The 21,112-nt window shown below is 39.6% G+C and overlaps 1 long non-coding RNA gene across 1 annotated transcript in view; it reads left to right on the forward strand.

The window, feature by feature from the left end:
* The first annotated feature begins 888 nt into the window (after positions 1–888).
* LOC307064648 overlaps positions 889–21,112 on the forward strand; it is a 61,377-nt gene continuing 41,153 nt past the window's right edge. Inside the window, exon 1 of the long non-coding RNA XR_013811303.1 lies at positions 889–1,029. This is a non-coding gene — a long non-coding RNA (uncharacterized lncRNA). The remainder of the gene's footprint in view (positions 1,030–21,112) is intronic.

Below are 21,112 nucleotides of genomic sequence, written 5' to 3' on the forward strand. Positions count from 1 at the left end.
AAAGGGCCATTGCTGTAGGAAAGGGGTCTGGTACATGTAACACCTGGATGGAAATAACAGCTTATGGGAAAACATGGAATTTGAGGAATTCTGGGGCAGGATGCTGGAAGTAGATGACCGCAAAAGGCCTTTCCAAGTCACAACCTTATAGCTCCTGGTCCTCTTTACCTTCTCCTCTTCCTGACCCCAACCTCATGAGGATGAAAGTGTACTCTAGAGACCTTTGATCAAATCCTGCCCACAACAGTCTGTGGTTTGAAAGTTACAAAATTCCCTGAGAATTGGTAAGCTGTCTATCTTCCTCATTAGTCATTTAGTACCATTTATAATTTCCAAACAGCTACTGTTTATAGAGCCCTTGCTTTCCATTTCTGAGTGTGTTTTATCATTATTCTTTTTGATGTTGGAAATGTAATCTTTAACAAACCACCAATTAACCATGAAATGTCACTGCAGCAAAACATCAGTATTCTCCATGGGGTTTGTTGTACTTGGATTTGAGCTTCATTGTTCATTCTTGGACTGTCTTCCTAGTTTGTGGCTTATTTGGATTCGCATTTCTTCTTTTTGTTGATTACTTGAAAGCTTTTGTGTAGAAATTAAGCTGGTAAAATAACATAGAAGGCTTTTCCCTTATGATAGTCCCTTTCTTTTGATACCAGTAATTAAAAGTGTGCTGTGATAGCATTAGAGGACTTAAAGTTTGAAGGTTTTAAGAATGGCTTGGAGACTCAGGAGTGAAAAGGGACTAATACAAGTGAGTATGAATTATTATTTTGCTGAAAATACTATTTAAAAGAGATTAGAATTCAGGTTTATTGAAGAAAATGGTTATATTTGAGCTATTTGAAGTTCTAACAGTCAGATATTCTTTGAAAATCTATTTTAAAGTTCTAACTGGTGATCGTAGAATAAAATTGCCACTTGATGGAATGTGGAATGTGAAGAGGTGAAAGAAAAGTCAGACTGGAATGATGCTACAAAAAAAGAAACTTCCCATCATGACCAGGCGGAGCGAATGGAAATCAGGTGGGAAAGGACATAGAAGCAGAGATGGCTTTGTGATTCCTGGAGCCTGCAGCTCTTTGAAAGTGCTACCCACCATGGGGCAGGTGCAGGGCACCAAATGAGAGCCTCTCGTAAAAGTCCACGCGGCAGAGGTGGCCGGGGCACCAGGTGGGAAGTCTCTCCACGTGTGGTACACAGGCTGGAATTTCAAAGATATGACGACACAGGTCTTTCTCTGAAAGGGGCGGACTGTGACGTTTTTTAGATAGAATTTCCAGAGCTAATGACATACTCAAGCTAAAGAAAATACATCTGTCCATCTAGGGACACTGAAAACAGTGGGAGGCAGAAAGAGAAACTATTTTGGCAACTGAGAGACCTGGGCTGGTGTCTGTTACTTCAGTAAATTACTTAATGCCTCTGAGTCCAGCTTCCTCACCTATAAACTGGTGATGTACTAATAAGATTGTTGTGGGCATTAAATGAGATCATGGACGTTGGGCCATTGGTACAGTACCTGGCACATAAGAACTGTTTAATAAATGGAAACCAGCACTCATTATTCAAATGATAAGAATAGTGCATCTCAGGCTCTTGTTGAGAGAGGTTTCTTATTATCTATTCTAATTGCTAAGATGCCTTGTGAAGCCCTCTGAATTTGCATTTGCCAGTTGCCTGCTATTGGCAATTTGTTCAATGTCCCTCCTATATTTCTTAGCCCCTACCATTTTGTGCATGTGGCAAACTTTCAATTGCCATTATTTGGCATTTTCCAGCCCAGGAACTTCTGAAGCTGTTGAAGTCTGCGCTGCCTGTGTAGATGGCAGGAAGGAAGTGAGGGGAATTAATAGCTTCCCAGCAGCAGTCCTCAACCAAGGACTGATGGGAGTGGGTATCTAAATGCCCCAGCTCCCTGGCCCTTCAAGTTGGAAGCTTGTGTTTCCCAGAGTTTCTCTGTGGATTACCTCCACTTTTCCACACTATTACCTGGCTATAACACAGTATTTAATGCTTGCCTTCTCTTCCCTATCTCACTTTCCTATTGGAGTTTCTTCCATTTCTCATATTAACTATTTGAACTGGAATGTTTATGACTGGGTTTGATTCTGGGAGAACCCATAGGAAGTCATTTTCTTGAGAGAAAACAGTTGTCAAGTTGCCTTCTATGAAAAGATATTAAATAATAGAAAAACTTAAGCTTTCTTTATGGTTGATTCATTTTTCCCTATGCACATAAATTGGCTACAGTATTGTTTAAATAATGATATAATATAGAAGTGATACAAAAAGCAAAAGGACACTGCTGATTTTAGAATATTTGTTTTCATGTTAAGCATCTAAGACACATCAGTTATGTGAAATGAAAACATGATAACCCAAAACCTATGGGATGCAGCAACTGCAGTTCTAAGAGGGAAGTTTAGAGCAATACAATCCTACCTCAAGAAACAGGAAAAATCTCAAATAAACAACCTAACCTTACACCTAAAGCAATTAGAAAGAAAAACAAAGAAGACCCAAAGTTAGCAAAAGGAAAGAAATCATTAAGATCACATCAGAAATAAACAAAAAAGAAATGACGGAAACAGTAGCAAAGATCAGTAAAACTAAAAGGTGGTTCTTTGAGAAGAGAAGCAAAATTGATAAACCATTAGTCAGACTCATCAGGAAAAAAAGGGAGAAGATGCAAATCAACAGTTAGAAATGAAGAAGGAGAAGTAACAACTGACACTGCAGAAATACAAAGGATCATGAGAGATGACTACAAGCAACTCTATGCCAATAAAATGGACAACCTGGAAGAAATGGACAAATTATTAGAAAAGCATAACCTTCCGAGACCGAACCAGGAAGGAATAGAAAATATAAACAGACCAATCACAAGTGCTGAAATTGAGACTGTGATTAAAAATCTTGCAAGAAACAAAAGCCCAGGACCAGATGGCTTCACAGGCAAATTCTATCCAACATTTAGAGAAGAGCTAACACGTCTCCTTCTCAAGCTCTTCCAAAATGTAGCAGAAGGAGCAACACTCCCAAACTCATTCTACAAGGCCACCATCACCCTGATACCAAAACCAGACAAATATGTCACATTGATAGAAAACTACAGGCCAATATCATTGATGAACAGAGATGAAAAAATCCTCAACAAAATACTAGCAAACAGAATCCAGCAGCACATTAAAAGGATCATACACCACGATCAAGTGGGGCTTATCCCAGGATGCAAGGATTCTTCAATATACGCAAATCAATCAATGTGATAAACCATATTAACAAATTGAAGGAGTAAAACAATATGATCATCTCAATAGATGCAGAAAAAGCTTTTGACAAAATTCAACACCCATTTATGATAAAAAGCATCCAGAAACTAGGCATAGAGGGAACTTACCTCAATATAATAAAGGCCATGTATGACAAACCCATAGCTAACATCGTTCTCAATGGTGAGAAACTGAAACCCTTTCCTCTAAGATCAGGAACAAGACAAGGTTGTCCTCTCTCACCACTATTATTCAACATAGTTTTGGAAGTTTTAGCCGCAGCAATCAGAGGAGAAAAAGAAATAAAAGGAATCCAAATTGGAAAAGAAGAAGTAAAGCTGTCACTGTTTGCAGATGACATGCTACTTTACATAGAGAATCCTAAAGATGCTACCAGAAAACTACTAGAGCTAATCAATGAATTTGGTAAAGTAGCAGGATACAAAATGCGCAGAAACCTCTTGCATTCCTGGACACCAATGATGAAAAATCTGAAAGAGAAATGAAGGAAACACTCCCATTTACCATTGCAACAAAAAGAATAAAATACCTAGGAATAAACCTACCTAAGGAGACAAAAGACCTGTATGCAGAAAAGTGTAAGACACTGATGAAAGAAATGAAAGATGATTCAAATAGATGGAGAGGACTACCATGTTCTTGGATTGGAAGAATCAACATTGTGAAAATGACTATACGACCCAAAGCAATCTACAGATTCAGTGCAATTCCCATCAAACTAGCAATGGCATTTTTCACAGAACTAGAACAAAAATTTTCACAATTTGTACGGAAACACAAAAGACCCTGAATAGCCAAAGCGATGTTGAGAAAGAAAAACGAGCTGGAGGAATCAGGCTCCCAGACTTCATACTATACTACAAAGCTACAGTAATCAAGACTGTATGGTACTGGCACAAAAACAGAAATATAGATCAGTGGAACAGGACAGAAAGCGCGGAGATAAAGCCACGCACATATGGTCACCTTATTTTTGATAAAGGAGGCAAGAATACACAATGGAAAAAAGAGAGCCTCTTCTATAAGTGGTGCTGAGAAAACTGGACAGCTACATGTTAAAGAATGAAATGAGAACACTCCCTAACACCATACGAAAAATAAAGTCAAAATGGATTAATGACCTAAATATACAGCCAGACACTATAAAACTCTTCAAGGACAACATAGGCAGAACAGTCTATGACATAAATCACAGCAAGATCCTTTTTGACCCACCTCCTAGAGAAATGGAAATAAAAATAAACAAATGGGACCTAATGAAATGTAAAAGCTTTTGCACATCAAAAGAAAACCTAAACAAGATGAAAAGACCACCCTCAGAATGGGAGAAAATATTTGCAAACAAAGCAACTGACAAAGGATCAATCTTCAAAATTCACAAACATCTCTTGCAACTCAATATCAAAAAAACAAAGAACCCAATCCACAAATGGGCAGAAGGCCTAAATAGACATTTCTCCAAAGAAGATATAGAGATTGCCAACAAACACATGAAAGAATGCTCAACATCACTAATCATTCGAGAAATGCAAATCAAAGCTACAATGAGGTATCACCTCACACCGGTCAGAATGGCCATCATCAAAAAATCTACAAACCGTAAATGCTGCAGAGGCTGTGGAGAAAAGGGAAGCCTCTTGCACTGTTGTTGGGAATGTAAATTGATACAGCCACTATGGAGGTCAGTATGGAGGTTCCTTAAAAAACTAAAAATAGAGCTACCATATGACTCAGCAATCCCACTACTGGGCATATACCCTGAGAAAACCATACTTCAAAAAGAGTCATGTGCCACAATGTTCATTGCAGCTCTATTTACAACAGCCAGGGTATGGAAGCAACCTATGTGTCCATCGATAGATGAATGGATAAAGAAGATGTGGCACATATATACAATGGAATATTACTCAGCCATAAAAAGAAACAAAATTGAGTTATTTGTAGTGAGGTGAATGGAGCTAGAGACTGCTATACAGAGTGAAGTAAGTCTGAAAGAGAAAAATAAATACCCTATGCTAACACGTATATATGGTATCTAAAAAAAAAAAAAAGGTTCTGAAGAACCTAGGGGCAGGATAGGAATAAAGACACAGATGTAGAAAATGGACTTGAGGACACGGGGAGTGGGAAGGGTAAGCTGGGATGAAGTGAGAGAGTGGCATGGACGTATATACACTACGAAATGTGAAATAGATAGCTAGTGGGAAGCAGCCGCATAGCACAGGGAGATCAGCTCAGTGCTTTGTTACCACCTAGAGGGGTGGGATAGGGAGGGTGGGAGGGAGACACAAGAGGGAGGAGATATGGTGATATATGTATATATATAGCTGATTCACTTTTTAATAAAGCATGAACTAACACACCATTTTAAAGTAAGTATAACCGAATAAAGATGTTAAAAAAGAAAAGAAAAGAAAAGAAAAGATTGAATCTGACCAGAACCCATGTGTAATCACAGCTCGGCATTTAACAACTGGTTTAATTCCTTATCATAAATATACAACCAGGCCAGAGGCATCCAGTATTTATAATAAATATCAGTGACATGATAGTATCATCATGAGACCTCTGTGTATTCTTTCTGATTCAGATGAAACCCAAATTTTCTGTCTCCCCACAAAACTTACTTTTTCTGTTTTCATGCATTGACTGCATAATTGATTTTGGAGAGCTGTTCCATCTGTGTTTTGAGTTGGGCTGAAGTAAGCAGTCTCCCTCTCAGTGGGTATGCCTACTCATAACTCGGACAAAATACAGCATGGAATACACATTGGATGTTTTGGTTTTATCTATCAGGTTGATTTACAAATGATGCCAGCGGTTGTATCGTCACAATAGCAGCTTTCAAACTTTTTTTCCCCCCAGTGATTGATTCCTTTTACAAATATAATTTTCTCTAGAACTCCAAAGTATAAAGTATATTATGAAAATACTGATTTGACAGGCAGGTAGCTGAAAATGGTAATGGACTGCTGTGTGCTCTCAGGACACTCTGCAGTTATTATTTACCCAGAAACCCATGGGAGGTATAGTAAGAAATCCCATTTCAAAATTGCATCACCAACAATGCCTAACTACTGCTTGTATTTTTTTTTTAATTTTTATATTTTGCGGTACGCGGGCCTCTCACTGCTGTGGCCTCTCCCTTTGCGGAGCACAGGCTCCGGACGCGCAGGCTCAGCGGCCATGGCTCACGGGCCTAGCCGCTCTGCGGCATGTGGGATCTTCCCAGACCGGGGCACAAACGCGCATCCCCTGCATCGGCAGGCGGACTCTCAACCACTGCGCCACCAGGGAAGCCCTTGTATTTCTTATCATAAGCATCAAAGTCAGGGAAGAAGCACACAAAACTTCTAATAAGTACTAAAAGATGTATAACTAAGTAATATTAAAACATTATCTGTTAGAAATTAGTTATTGAGTAATTGACTATTATGTGATAAGACTGGGTTCCAGGTAGATGAGTCTGAATTTTACATGGTATAGAAATTGGAGGGGCATGTTATTGTAGAAGTGGGTTACTGATATGGGAAAACGGAATTCTCTTATTATATAAATCTTAGAGAAGGGACAGTTTACCGTGATAAACTTAAATGATATGTACTTAGCCAATTGTACCAATAGGCCAGTCTGTGCGATGTTCAAGGAACATGGATTTTCCATTCTCTGAGGTCCTATCCAGTTGCATGAAACCCAGAATGGTGTCTCATCTAACCCTTTATGATCCTGAAAACTGTTTGTCACCCTGAAAATCCAGCATGATTCCCCAACATGATTGCAAAATCTGCCATTAATCAAGCAGCCCTTGTAACCTGGCTCTAGCAGTTTCTCACTATACCACTAGCACCATCTTGCCTCATTGCCCAAAGGTTGCATGATAAGACTAGGTACTGCACATGCCCAATATGGACTGGTTTAGCATATAGGCTTTGACAAAGGCTTTCACAGACATGAGGACTTGATTACACATCTTTAGAAATGAGAGCAAACCAGGTACTGCTGTTTTTAAAAAAATGACCAGGGCCAATCTACACACTTACTAATAAATAACATATTTAAAGTAAGGTCATTTATATACACAAATTTGGTAGGAGTCTTAACACTGAGATTTGCAGACAAGAATGAGTTAACCAGACATGCCTTGCAAGGGGGTTCACCAAAATGTGTTAAAACCTAATATATATCACTTGTGAGTCAGTGACTCCTAGAATATTCCCACAGTGTTAAAATATACATTAAAAATAAAAAATTTGGACTAAATTATTTGTGACACCTGAAACAACCATGCAGAATTTTAGGGCTTCTAGAAACATAGCTTAAAAATAAATCCTAAAATGAGGTCCCTGGCTTGGAGAATTTGGATTATTGCCGTTTTACCAATGGAGAAAAAGCAAACAAATCAAAAAATGACTTAGGCATGATTACATAGTAACTCAATGGCAGGCCTGAAGAGTGGAACTCAGGGTTTCTGTGCTGAAATCCAGGAATCCAATGAGCTAAACTTCCAGTAAGTAGAGTATAGCACTGAAGTTCCAGACGACAGCTATATCATTGAGTTTGGTGTAAAATAAAATTCATTTCATTCAAGTGAGAACTGTTAGTTGCTCAAAAATAATATTGGGATATAACTTCCTGTTACTTTGACTTTGCTCCTAATCCATGCCTGATGGCTTGGTAATGATAAAAAATCAAAGTGTAAAGTTATGTGCAGGAATACTCATTAGACTTGGAGGACAGAACCAGTAATGGGAAGGAATTGTAGGCTACTGTCTTAGGCTGTGAAGTCATTCATAATAAGTTTCTTACTAGCTTTTGGGCCACCATGTTGTCCTGAATATCAAGCGTTAATCAACTCAGCTTGTAGACTGTAAAGTGTCTATAGGAAACAGAGTGTCATTTGATTTTCCCTAAAGTGATGCTGAAGCACATTGGCAATAGATTAACATTTTAAAGGACCATCATTTAAAGAAATGCTTTTCCTCAAAGAGTGAAATTCAGAACAACCTATTCTAGCCTTAAAGTTCGGATGGCTCTTTGTTTGCATCCAACTTCATTCTGATGGGAAATTTTGGACAGTCCCCTTCCCTCATTGTGGAGAGTCAGGGGGAGCTCAGATAAGGTGCTTGCCTTGAAAATGCATGATGAAGTTTGTGTAGTGAAGGAAGATGTAGGGGTGAGTATTCACTAAAGGCATTTAGTTTTCTCATTCAGAAGATAAGTTCAGATTTTCCCAAAAGGTAGGAAAAGATCTAGAAATGGAAGACAAAGCTGAGAGTAGAAGTAGGACAATGTGAGATCAGGTGGGCATGGAGCATGGAAGGATCTCTTTTTCTCTTTGTTGATTTTCAACTGGTTTATTGGCTTTATTGGTGTATTAGTTTTGGAGAGAAGGTGTGAACGTAGGCTTTGTGTATGTACAATCTTCTCGTTTCCTTTTACTGAGAATCTCTGGTACAGGGTGGGATTAGGCTCAGTGATAGTGGGTATGAGTCAGCAAAGGAACAGATCTCAAGAAATAGTTCAATTGAAGAATTTTAATAACGAACTAATAATTTCATAAGAAGATAGGGCATGTTTCAGCCCACAAAGGGAATATTTTATTGAAAAATACACTCTCTCCATAGTATGTGCTTGTACCCACTGGGGTAATTCTGGGAGTTAGATAATGCTTTGAAGTTAGTTGGGTGGTTTGAAGGTTTCTACCACTCTGTTCCTGAAAAGGTGTTTTTCATCTTTCTTGTTGATAATAATGCTTACAGGCTTTGTAGAGTAGATACAGTGATGCAGAATAAACTCAATAGATAGAACAAATAGGTAGCTAAAATACCTCTCAATGGAAGGGGACCAAATGCATTGTGAATAACCAAGTGTTCATTTTATTCCAAGGAGGGGGTTGGGTAAATGACCCTGGTTCTGTGCCAGATGTTGTTTAACAACTGGAGCTAGTGGCGATGGAGTCTTGCTGTGTCACTTCAGAAAGGACGTGTTGACTACCATTGTCAGTCTCTCTGGTGGCAGTCTTTGTCGTCATTCGCCACAGCCGAGAAGGCAGGCGTCTCACACAAAGTTGTTTAGTTGACAGATGTTTCTTGCGTGGAAGCTCCGAGTTAGCTACCTTTGTAGAGTTTCCTATCCAGCTCAAGCTGGGACTACAGGAACCATTCAGCAAATGAACACTGACTCTACCAGCTGTTGCATCTACAGCACACGGAGGCTTTTCAGCTTGTCTGAAGCCTGGTGCAATTTGTCTGCACAGGTGCTGCAGGTGGAAAGGTATTAGACTTTCATTAACGCTGGCATTTCACTAGAGGCATTCAAGCCTCCCAGAGCTGGAAAGGGTTGCACTCTTAAATGTTAGGATTCAAAGGACATTCAGATCTTAAGGAGAGAAGCAGGGACATGTAGGCAATGGCCCTCTTTGTTTATAATGTCTCCTTGGTTTCTGAACTCATTCAGTGTTTTGTCCTCCCCTGCCGCTCTGGATGCTGCCGTGCCAGATTCATTAACTGATTAACCCCCCTTTTCATTTTCATGTGAAATGATTCTAACGTTTAAGTAATGAACCCTGGTCTCACTGTTGTGCTGCTGACCTTGGGCTTGTTTTGAATTTGCTAGCTGGCTGCAGCTTACTCTTCAAGCCTTGCCTAAAGTTATCATTCTGTGATGAGATATGAAGAAAATTGGTTAGAAATGGTCCAAAAGACTGAACCAATACAGGAATGGATGATTTTTTTCACCCAAACAGAGATGGAAGAGAGGGAAGTAGGATAACTGCATCTTGGTGGGACATGGCATGTCTGAAGTGAGTGGGAAAGGGAGATGAATATGGAAATTCTTTAGCCCTTGCAGTAGAGAGTGGGGGTAGAGGGATAGCTTTAAGTTCCCTTTAGTTTATTTAAGAAATGATTTTATCCTCACATCTGAATGGTCTGAGTACAAATCCAAGTTAATTACAGTGGAACCCGTTGGACTCCTGATGTTATGGTGGGAGTCCTATACCTGCTTTATGAGTTGGCTGCATAAGATGGGTCTTTGATTCTAGTCTGTGTTTCTGTTAGAAAGGATGTTAGGATAGTGACGTATCTTAGGGGTATCAGTGCATTGTGCTGTGATACTCCTTCTTTTCTTTCCTTCTCTCCCCACCTTCTTCCTTCTCCTCAGAACATATAGAAGCCAGAAATTTCCTAACCTCTTTTTACCTTCAATTTTTAAAACATTGACCATGTCCCTGGCTCTGTGCCAGGTAATGTTGAGTCATTAGCCCATTTAATATCCTCAGCAAACAGCAGAAGTAAGCATTATCAGCACCATGTTACAGACAGAAAATTGAGGCTCAGAGAGGTAACGACACTAATGTCAGGTCATGTAACTAATAAGTGATAAGGCTGAGATTCAGATCCATATCTCACTACAAAAGCCGCCTTTCCCCCACATGACTGATGTGCATTGACTTTCAATCCGTGTTTTCTTTAAAAAACTTTGGAGAGAGACCAAGTCCTTGACTTGGGTTAGAAAGGTGTTTCATAGACCTGAATCTCAAAATGCTTAAATTACTGAAATAACAAACAGTAAGAAGTCCAGACCTTCTCCACATTTGGAATCGTTGTTCTTCCCATAGTCTTGTGTCTGTTTCGTCAAATATGAGTTGATTATGTTTCAATAAAAAAGGCCACTGAAACATAAAGCTGGGTGATTTAAAGTCATCTTTCGAGGCTTGACAGTCGGTGAATGTTTTATTCTCCTCTGTTGCTATGTCACAAGGACAAACGTAGATCTGATTATAAAATGCAATTGTGTTCCTCTCCGTATTCTACACAGAAAGTGTTATTAAGCCGTGGTGACCTTTACTCACAAGAAACGTGGTTGGCGAGTCACAGAAAGTGTGAGCAATTGCTCTCCCATGAAGCCCTGCTCCTGTGAATGGAGAGATGTCTTTTGGTAAAATGTAGCCATCTGGGAGGATGTAGGAAGGTTGAATACTGAGAAGTAAAGTGATGTGGGTCTTATGGATGGTTGTTGTGAAGTAGATCATTTGTCTAAATCCCAAACCCTGAAATGGCTATCTCTATGAAATGGAACATAGCTTTTATGATATGAATATTCAGTGACCTGACATCAATAAAAAGAGGAATAAAAAGAAGAAAAGCACATAGGTCAATTACATTTTTCCCACCTGGAGAGGTCTTTGCCGCTGAAGCTTGGCATGTCTCTGGACGCAGAGCATCCTTCTGGTGTGTGCTTCAGGCATTGTGCGCAGGTGTCTGGTTGCCATTGTGCTGCCAGTGGGCTGGGGGGCCACTTGCTGATGGAGCTCATTGGCAGCTCTTTGTGTATCTTCCTGCTCCCACGAAGCATCATGTCTTTATCTTCTTCCTTCACTGCCTACCTCAGGCACAGCAGGGGGATTGGATCCTCTAGCACCACCATGAACTTGAGAGCTTTGCCTCTGCTCTTAAATCTTGCCAAAAGCTTAATTGACACGTTTTCTTGAAAATTCTTTTTTACGTTATAACTAAATCTTTTGGAGCTTTTTCCAGGTTACTTTGTTGGAGTTTTCTCTTACTTGCTGTGAATTTGCTCTTAGTTCTCAATTCGTGGAAGTATCAAATTTGGTCTGTCTTTTATTCATGGTTAATTTTACGTTATTCATTATCCATTGATATTTTAACTCCTTTAAGCATATTTAATGGTGGTACACGTCATGCCAAACACGTCTGAGTTTCTCAGATCCATCTGAAGCAGAGAGGATGAAAAAAAAATCAGAATCTTCACTTTTCCAGAGGAAGGGGGGCCAGACCTTCTAATATTGTAAAATGTGTGAAATCATTGCTGTCTCCAACCGCAAGATTGTTTCAGCATCCATGAGGCAATTTTATGTGTTTTTGGAATGAGATCCTTTAGTTTCTCTCTGTATTACATTTAGTGTCTGATAAACAATCCCTACTGCCTACACTTTTGTCCTGTTAGTAGTCTAAAGACTTCATTCTCACAAACTGTACCAGTTGACTTTTATCTCCCCTGTTATAATAAGTAGTTTGATGTCTGTTATAAGTAGCCTTGCCAGTAATGTTCGAGAATCATCAGGTTCACTAAAATCCCTTTGGGCTGAAATGTTTTCAGTATTCCTGCTCACCTCATTGTGTTCAACCAGCCCTTCTAAGCTTTCCTTAATGTTTCCATTGATTTCCTTCCTAAGTCACAGTCCCTATGACCAGTCCTGCCATTGCAGGTGCACTCAGAGTTCACCCTGGTGGATCACAGGTTCTCATGTCTATCAAATGAAGTGGGATGATATTGTAAAGAAGAAATACGTTAAGTCCGTATGGCTGGCATCTCATGAAACTCACTTGGCATGTGGGCTAACATGCTTTCATGATTTTATAGTCTTTGTTTTTAAAAAATGTTTGAAAACATTGTGGTAAAATATATATAACATGTAATTTACCATTTTAACCATTTTATAAAAAGGTATACACTTCAGTGGCATTCACACTGTTGTGCAACCATCACTACTATCCACTTCGAGGACTTTTTTCATCTCGTAAGATGGGAACCCGGTGCTCATTAAACAATAACTCCTCTTTCCTCTCTTCCCCCAGCCCCTGGCAGCTATCATTCTACTTTCTGTCTCTATGAATTTGACTATTGTAGGTATCGTATATAGGTGAGGTAATATACAGTATTTGTCCTTTTGTGACTGGCTTATTTCACTTCACATACTATCTTCAAGGTTCATCCATGTTGTAGCGTGTGTCAGAATTTCTTTCCTTTTTAAGGTTGCATAATATTTCACTCTAGGTGTATACCACATTTTCTTTATCCATGCATGCGTTGATGCACAATTGGGTTGTTTCCTCCTTTTGGCTATTGTGAATACTACTGCTATGAATGTGGGTGGGCAAATATCTTTTCACATCCTTGCTTTCAATTCTTTTGGGTATATATCCAAAAGTGGAATTGTTGGATCAGATAGTAATCCTATTTTTAATTTTTTGAGGAACTGCCGTACTACTTTCCACAGTGTTGCACTGTTTTATATTCCCACCAGCAGCGCACAAGAGTTCCGATTTCTCCGCATCTTCACCAATAGTTATTTTCTGTTTTTTTGATAATAACCATTCTGACGAATGGGAAGTGGTGTCTCACTGTGGTTTTGATTTGTATTTCCCTAAATCAGAGATGTAAAGCCATCTCTTCATGCGCTTATTAGATATTTGTATATTTTCTTTGAAGAAATTCCTATTCAAGTCCTTTGCCCATTTTTTTTTTTTTTTTTTTTTTTTTTTTTTTGCGTTATGCGGGCCTCTCACTGTTGTGGCCTCTCCCGTTGCGGAGCACAGGCTCCGGACGCGCAGGCTCAGCGGCCATGGCTCACTGGCCCAGCTGCTCCGCAGCATGTGGGATCTTCCCAGACCGGGGCACGAACCCGTGTCCCCTGCATCGGCAGGCGGACTCTCAACCACTGCGCCACCAGGGAAGCCCTCCATTTTTAAATTGAGTTGTTTGTTTGTTTTGTTGTTGAGTTGTAGGAGTTCTGTTTATATACTTGATATTAACCCTTTGTCAGACATATAATTTGCAAATATTTTGTTTCATTCCAAGAGCTGCCTTTTCACTTTGTTGATAGTACAAAAGTTGGATGCATAAAAGTTTTAAATTTTGATATAGTCCAATTTACCTATTTTTTTCTTTTGCTGCTTCTGCAGCCTTTGTCTTTTTATATTCAATCTTTTATAGTGTTTTTATCTTGAAAGAATCATCTTGGTTATTTTACTCTTTCCTCAAGATTCATGTTCTAGACCTTTACTTAACCTCACTGCTAAGCATGCTTTTCACTCTCACAGACACTAAAATCTAGCCTGGAGTGTTGCTCCACGCGGAAGGTGAGTGGGCAGGCTGCAAGGGACCTTACATCCCCATGCTTTTACTTAGGCTTTCTCTAGGTTGAAGTTGTGTTATAAACAATAACGTATGATTTGGTTTGTTGGATAGCCTCAGAATTCCACTTTCTTTTCCATCCATGTATTCACTGTTCATTGGTGCTTGTATTTTCTATTTGTGCAGTTACTTTTCTATTAGTGTTATCTGAAAAATGAATGAGTATTCTAGATACCCTCATGTAGGTCAGGGTTTTTGTAACTTCTTTCTTTAAAGCACTTGAACCCCTTTTCTAACAAAAGCTTAAGTAGAAGCTCAGTACAGTGGGTAAGAGCAGTGGTTACTCAGGAGCAGGGAATGAAGATGTTCAGCTCACTGCTTTCCCTCCTCCAGCCCTTGAACCTTTCCCTTTGAACCTGGATGGAGGCTCTGTGGAGCCGAGTTTGCTCAGGACAGAAAAGCCTGTTGATACGGCAGGAGATGAATTACAGTCATTCACTTCCCACTTCTCCAGTCCTACTTACATCAAAGCAATTCAACTTTTGTATGGTAAATGTATTTAGGAATCCATGTACTATTCAGCTTAAACTACAGGGTTCTCTCAAACTGGAAATCAAATAAACAAACATCCCCCCACCCCCTCAAAAAAACCAGGTTTCTCTGCCTGAAATTGTTGTTCAGAAACCTCCAATCGACTTTACTGACCAAAACGATAACCCACACATGCCAAGGACTTGTAACCATGATACATGATACACTTCTTGGGACACCCCATTGTGCATAGTGACCCATTTTATTGATGAGTATTTCACATAGGAAGATTCAAAAGCCAGAGGAGAGTCCCCTGGTAAGGAGGCCACCTACTGAGACACAGGAAACTTAATTTTGATCCACAGACATTTTAAACTAGAAAGGAACTTGGAGATCGGTAGCCCAAGAGGCAGCAAGAGTGGTGTGTTTGGTTTGCACAGAATTTAAAAAATTAGTTGCCAGCATTAAAAAAAAACCCAGCAGTGTTTATATAAACATTACAAATAAAGATAAAAATCTTGATTTTAGCCTCTCTTGGAAAAATCATAACATGTGACACTAGGCCCATGGTCCTGTATGGCACTGATGAATTACAGGAGGCCTTTAAAAACTCCCAGTGTTGGGCTTCCTTGGTGGCGCAGTGGTTGAGAGTCCGCCTGCCGATGCGGGGGACACGGGTTCGTGCCCCGGTCCGGGAAGATCCCACATGCCGCGGAGCGGCTGGGCCCGTGAGCCATGGCCGCTGAGCCTGCGCCTCTGGAGCCTGTGCTCTGCAACGGAAGAGGCCACGACAGCGAGAGGCCCGCGTACCGCAAAAAAAAATTAAAAAAAATAAAATAAAATCCCAGTGTCCAGTCTGCATCCCAGACAAATTAAATGATATTCTCTGTGGTTAGCACTCAGACGTCAGTATATATTTAAAAAATTGTACTAAAAACACATGACAGTGATTATCATCTAAGTCATTTTAAGCGTACAGTTTAGTGTTTTAAGTGTATTCACATTGTTGTGCAACAGACTTCTAGAACTTTTTCATCTTGCAGAACTGAAACTCGATACCCATTAAACACTAATTCCCCCACCCTCCTTCTTCCAGCCCTTCCTTGGCAACCACTTTTCTACTTTCTGTTTCTATGATTTTGAGTACTCTACATACTTCATATGAGAGGAATCATACAGTATTTGTCCTTTTGTGACTGTCTTATTTTGCTTAGCATCATGTCCTCAGGTTTCATCCTTCTTTTTTTTTAAGGCTGTATAATATTTCATTGTTTGTATGTCCATTCATCTGTGAAGGAATATTTTGTTTGCTTCCACCTCCTGACTATTGTGAATAATGTTGCAGAGTGTGCAGATTTATTTCTGAGATCCTGCTTTGAATTATTTTGCATATAAACCCAGAAGTGGGATTGCTGGATCATACGGTAATTTTATTTTTAATTTTTTGAGGAACTTCTGTATTATTTTCTATAGTGGCCGCACCATTTCTCATTCCCAGCAAGAGGGCACAGGGTTCTAACCTCTCCATGTCCTCTCCAACACTTGTTATTTCTGTTCTTTTGACAGTGGCCATCCCAATGGGTGTGAGATAATGTCTCATTGTGGCCTTGATTTGCATTTCTCTTAAGTTTAGTGATGTTGAGCATCTTTTCATGTGCTTGTTGGCCATTTGTATATCTTCACTGGAGACTTGTCTATTCAAGTTCTTTGCACTTAAAAAATCAGTTATTTGTGGGTTTTTTTGTTGAGTTGTGGAAGTTCCTCAGATATTTTGGATATTAATCCCACATTAGATATAAGATTTTCAAATATTTTTCCCATTCCAATAGGTTGCCTTGTCATTCTGTTGATTGTTTCCTTACCTGCATGGAAGTTTGAAAATTTGATGTAGGCCTATTTGTCTACTTTTGCATTGTTGTATGTGCTTTTAGTATCATATCCCAGAAATTATTGCCAAATGTAATGTCCTAAAATTTTTACCCTATGCTTGCTTCTAGGAGTTTTATAGTTTTGGTCCTGTACTTCTTTCTTTCTTTTTTTTTTTTTTTTTTTTTTTTTTTGCGGTACGCGGGCCTCTCATTGTTGTGGCCTGTCCTGTTGTGGAGCACAGGCTCCGCACGCGCAAGCTCAGCGGCCATGGCTCACGGGCCTAGCCGCTCTGCGGCATGTGGGATCGTCCCGGACCAGGGGAACGAACCCATGTCCCCTGCATCGGCAGGTGGACTCTCAACCACTGCGCCACAGGGAACCCCTGTACTTTGTTCTTTAATTTATTCTTTTGCAGGTAGATATCCAGTTTTCCAATATCATTTGTTTAAGAGATTGTGTTTTCCCCATTGTGTATTTTTGGCACCTTTGTCAAAAATCGTTTGGCCATATAAGCAAGGGTTAATTTCTAGGCTCTCTACTCTGTTAAGTTGGTCTAAATGTTTTTCTACAAGTACCATACCACTTTGATTGCTGTTGCTTTGTACTGTGTTTTGAAATCAGGAAGTGTGAGGCTTCTAACTTTGTTCTTTTACAAGATTGTTATGGCTACTTGACGCTCCATAAGAATCATAAGATATTTTTCTGCTAGTGGGATTTTGATCGGAATTGCATTCAATTTGTAGATTTCTTTGGGTAGCGTGGCCATTTTAACGATATTCCAGTCCTTGAGCATGGGATGTCTTTCCATTTATATACAAATACAATCTTCCTTGATATCTTTAAGCAGTGTTTTGTAGTTTTCAATGTACAAGTTTTTCACCTTCTTGGCTAAGTTTATACCTAAGCATTTTCTCCTTCTTGATGCTGCTGTGAGATTATTTTCTTAATTCTCTTTCAGATTGATCATTGTTAATGTATAAAAATGCAACTGCATTGTGTTTGTTAATTTTGTATTCTGCAACTTTGCTAAAATTATTTCTTGGGTTCAGCAGGTTTGTTTGTGTGGGTGTGTGTGTGTGTAATCTTTAGGAATTTTTGTGCCTAATATGTCATCTGTAAACAGAGATCATTTTACTTCTTCCTTTCAAATTTGGATGCCTTTTATTTTATTTTTGTGTGTGTCTGATTTCTCTGGCTAGGACATTTAGTACTATGTCGAATAGTAGTGATGAGAGTGGGTATCTTTTCCGTCTTCCTGGTCTTAGAGGAAAAGCTTTAAGTCTTTCACTGCAGAGTATGATGTTAGCTGTCGGTTTTTCATATATGGCTTTTATTATGTTGAAGTACTTTCCTTCTATTAATAGTTTGCTGTGTTTTTATCAGGAAAGGGTATTAAACTTTTGTCAAATGTTTTTTCTACATCAGTTGATATAATCACGTGGTTTTGTCTTTCCTTCTGTTAATTTGCTGTATTACAATGATTGATTTTCATATGTTTAATCATCACTGCATTTCATTTGGGCATGGTGTATAGTACTTTTTTGTTGTTGTTGTTGTTGTGGCCTCTCCCGTTGTGGAGCACAGGCTCCGGACGCACAGGCCCAGCGGCCATGGCTCACGGGCCCAGCCGCTCCGCGGCACGTGGGATCCTCCCAGACCGGGGCACGAACCCGCCTCCCCTGCATCGGCAGGCGGACGCTCAACCACCGCGCCACCAGGGAAGCCCGTATAGTACTTTTAATGTGCTGTTAAATTCAGTTCTCAAACTTTTGGGGGTTGTGAATCCCATTGAGAATCTGTGAAAGACATAGACTCTCTCTCGGGTAAATGAATTTCAGCACATAGAATATTTTAGAAATAACTTTGAAGGCTTCGTAGAGTGCCCGGAAGTTCTTCTTGGGGTCCTCTAAGGACAACTAACCTTTGTTGTCTGATTACCATGCTAAGAACTATGTGATGCATGTTACCTGAGTCATCTCAATTAATTCCAGCAATGACCTGATGAGACAGGTTCTATGTTATACTCATTCTATAAGATGAGGAAATGGAGGAAGTAAGCAGAGGAGCTGAGATGAAAACCTAGACAGTCTGGTGCCAGAGCTGGAGACCCATGGAGTTCAGTTTGAGACCCCTTGGCTTGGAGAATTTGATTTGATTCTAGGCTGAATTCTAATCTGAAGGAGCATCAAGAGTATTGGACAATGACGGGGGTTCTGAGTCCCCAAGGGACTCAACGGTGTGATCCATAGATGAGCAGCTTTTGACATCACCTGAGTGCTTGTTACAAATGCAAGCACTCAGTTAACACCCCAGAACTCTAGAATTTTAACAAGATCCTTCAGGAGATTTGTGTGCACATTAAAGTTTGAGAAGCATTGGCTTAGGCCCTGTGGCATTAACAATTTTGACACCCTCTGAGACCATTTCGAACTTAAAATTAAATTTTTGGTAGCTTTGGGTGATATTGCTTATTGGTTCCTGGTGAACTGACTGATAGTGATGGTTGTGGGGAAGGTGATATTAGGAGAGGTGGAGTCAGCCCTAAATGAGTGTGTGTGACAGCAACATATTTGCACCCAGTATGTCCCCCTTCTCCGAGGTCACTGTAAGATGTCTTTCGAATATTCTTTTAAAATGATAGCATTCTAGAATTGAGAAACAAATGGATGAAAGTGCCATTCTCACTTGTTAGCTGCATGCCTTCCAGCAGCACAGGCTGATTCTGGGTAGTACTAGGCTATGGAGAGCCATGAAAGCTTCAAAAGGAAAAGCTTTCATCTCTCGTGAATATTTCCTGCCAGGCACCACTGCTGTGGTAGGTCTTTAAGGACCAGTGGGGGTGTGTCACTCCTGGGGAGCAGGTGTCCTCTGAGCTGATTGCCTGCGGCCCCCTCCTGATACCCTTACTCTATGACCCGATTTCTGACCTCCAATGTTGGCTATTGTCTTAGAGCCCTGCTCAGCTTTGGCATCAGTGCCTCCCTTGGAATCAGTTGCCTCTTGGATTGTTACCATCTTCAGTTGGATTCTGCAAGTAATCCCTTTCTTGTTTTTGAACTGTAATAAGTTGAACTTCCTATGGCTAAGTGATGGCATATCCCTAAGCCAGAGCTTTTACCAAGCAGTAGTTCTTACACTCAGATCTCTCCTCATGTGGGACCTTCTTTGTCATCGAGAGCAGTCATTATGATTAATTCAGAGGATCACAGGAAAGGACTTTTTTTTTAACCCTTTCAGGTACATTCTGGAATGTAGGAACATCCTGTAGAATAGTGAGGTTAAATGAGTACAATGTCCTCACAGACAGGTTTTTTTGATGAGAACTCGAGTCCAGCAAAGAGTTTGTAGTTAATTTAATAGGTTCTGGGATAGAGATTGGACTTTTGTGATGATGAGTGAAGAGATTATCATTTGGATACTAGGAGAGCTGTGTGTGCTTTTCTTTCTCTGAGCATGGAGCGTGAAATCTATTTAGAGGTGTAACCATGAGCCCCAAATGAGAAGTCTCTTAGAACAAGAAACAAAAAAGGCACTGCTAATAATTGTGATTCCTGTACCAAGAGTGCTCTGTGAAAGTGGTGCTAAGAATTCCCCTTTAAAAGCATCATATGTCATTAGATTTTAAAGTTCAGTACAACTTCCTCAACTGATAAAGCTGGAGGACGCACTGTTTCAGAATGTTTAATATGGGGTTCTATATTTGAGTTAACTAGACGGGGAACACAGAGAGAAAATGGAAATTATAGACATTTATATGATTACCACTGAAGTATATTGATATTTGGCATGGAAATATTATCCCCTAAAATGCAAGGAAATGCACATCCTGGACATTAGACAAACACAGATACCATTGAATATGTGGGTCCTGAGAATTTTGCTTTTCCTTTAATTACTCATTTGAAACAAGTGATGACTGAAAGAGTAAGCAATATGTAGTCAGCTCTTCAGCTGGGGGAATATTTCAGTGTGAGATGTGGATCCATTAAGGTCTTTTGATGTGTAGATTAATTTTTTTTATTAATTAACCATTGTGCAGAAGTCAGAGCAAATGGCTGTTTTCCACAGGAATAGAGGAACCAGTGCAAACCTTGGAAATGTCAATGTGCCGACCACCTTGAAAAGGTTGTTCAATGGAAGGTCTTTTTTAAAAGAAATTTCGGTATAGTTGATGTACAATAGTATATAAGTTATGATGTAGTGTTTCACGATTTTTAAAGGTTATACTCATTTACACTTATCATAAAATATTGGCTATATCAATGGGAGATCCTAAATTGCCAGTTTACTTACAGTGCCTGGGAATGTTTCTTCATTGGGAAACACCTAATATAATTAAACTAAATTAAATTAATTCATACTCGGCTTAGTTCCAAAGAAGAGTCAAGCTATTACAGATGTTGCTTTCCTAAAACATAGGATAATTCAAGGTTGCCTAAGGAGACAAAGTGCATCAGTTGTGGAATCATCTATGTGTCATCTGCTGATGTTTCACTAGTGATCATTGAATCATTCAGAATTCTATAAACAATATT

This window comes from Hyperoodon ampullatus (genome assembly GCF_949752795.1).
Source record: "Hyperoodon ampullatus genome assembly, chromosome: 15".
NCBI lineage: Eukaryota > Metazoa > Chordata > Mammalia > Artiodactyla > Ziphiidae > Hyperoodon > Hyperoodon ampullatus.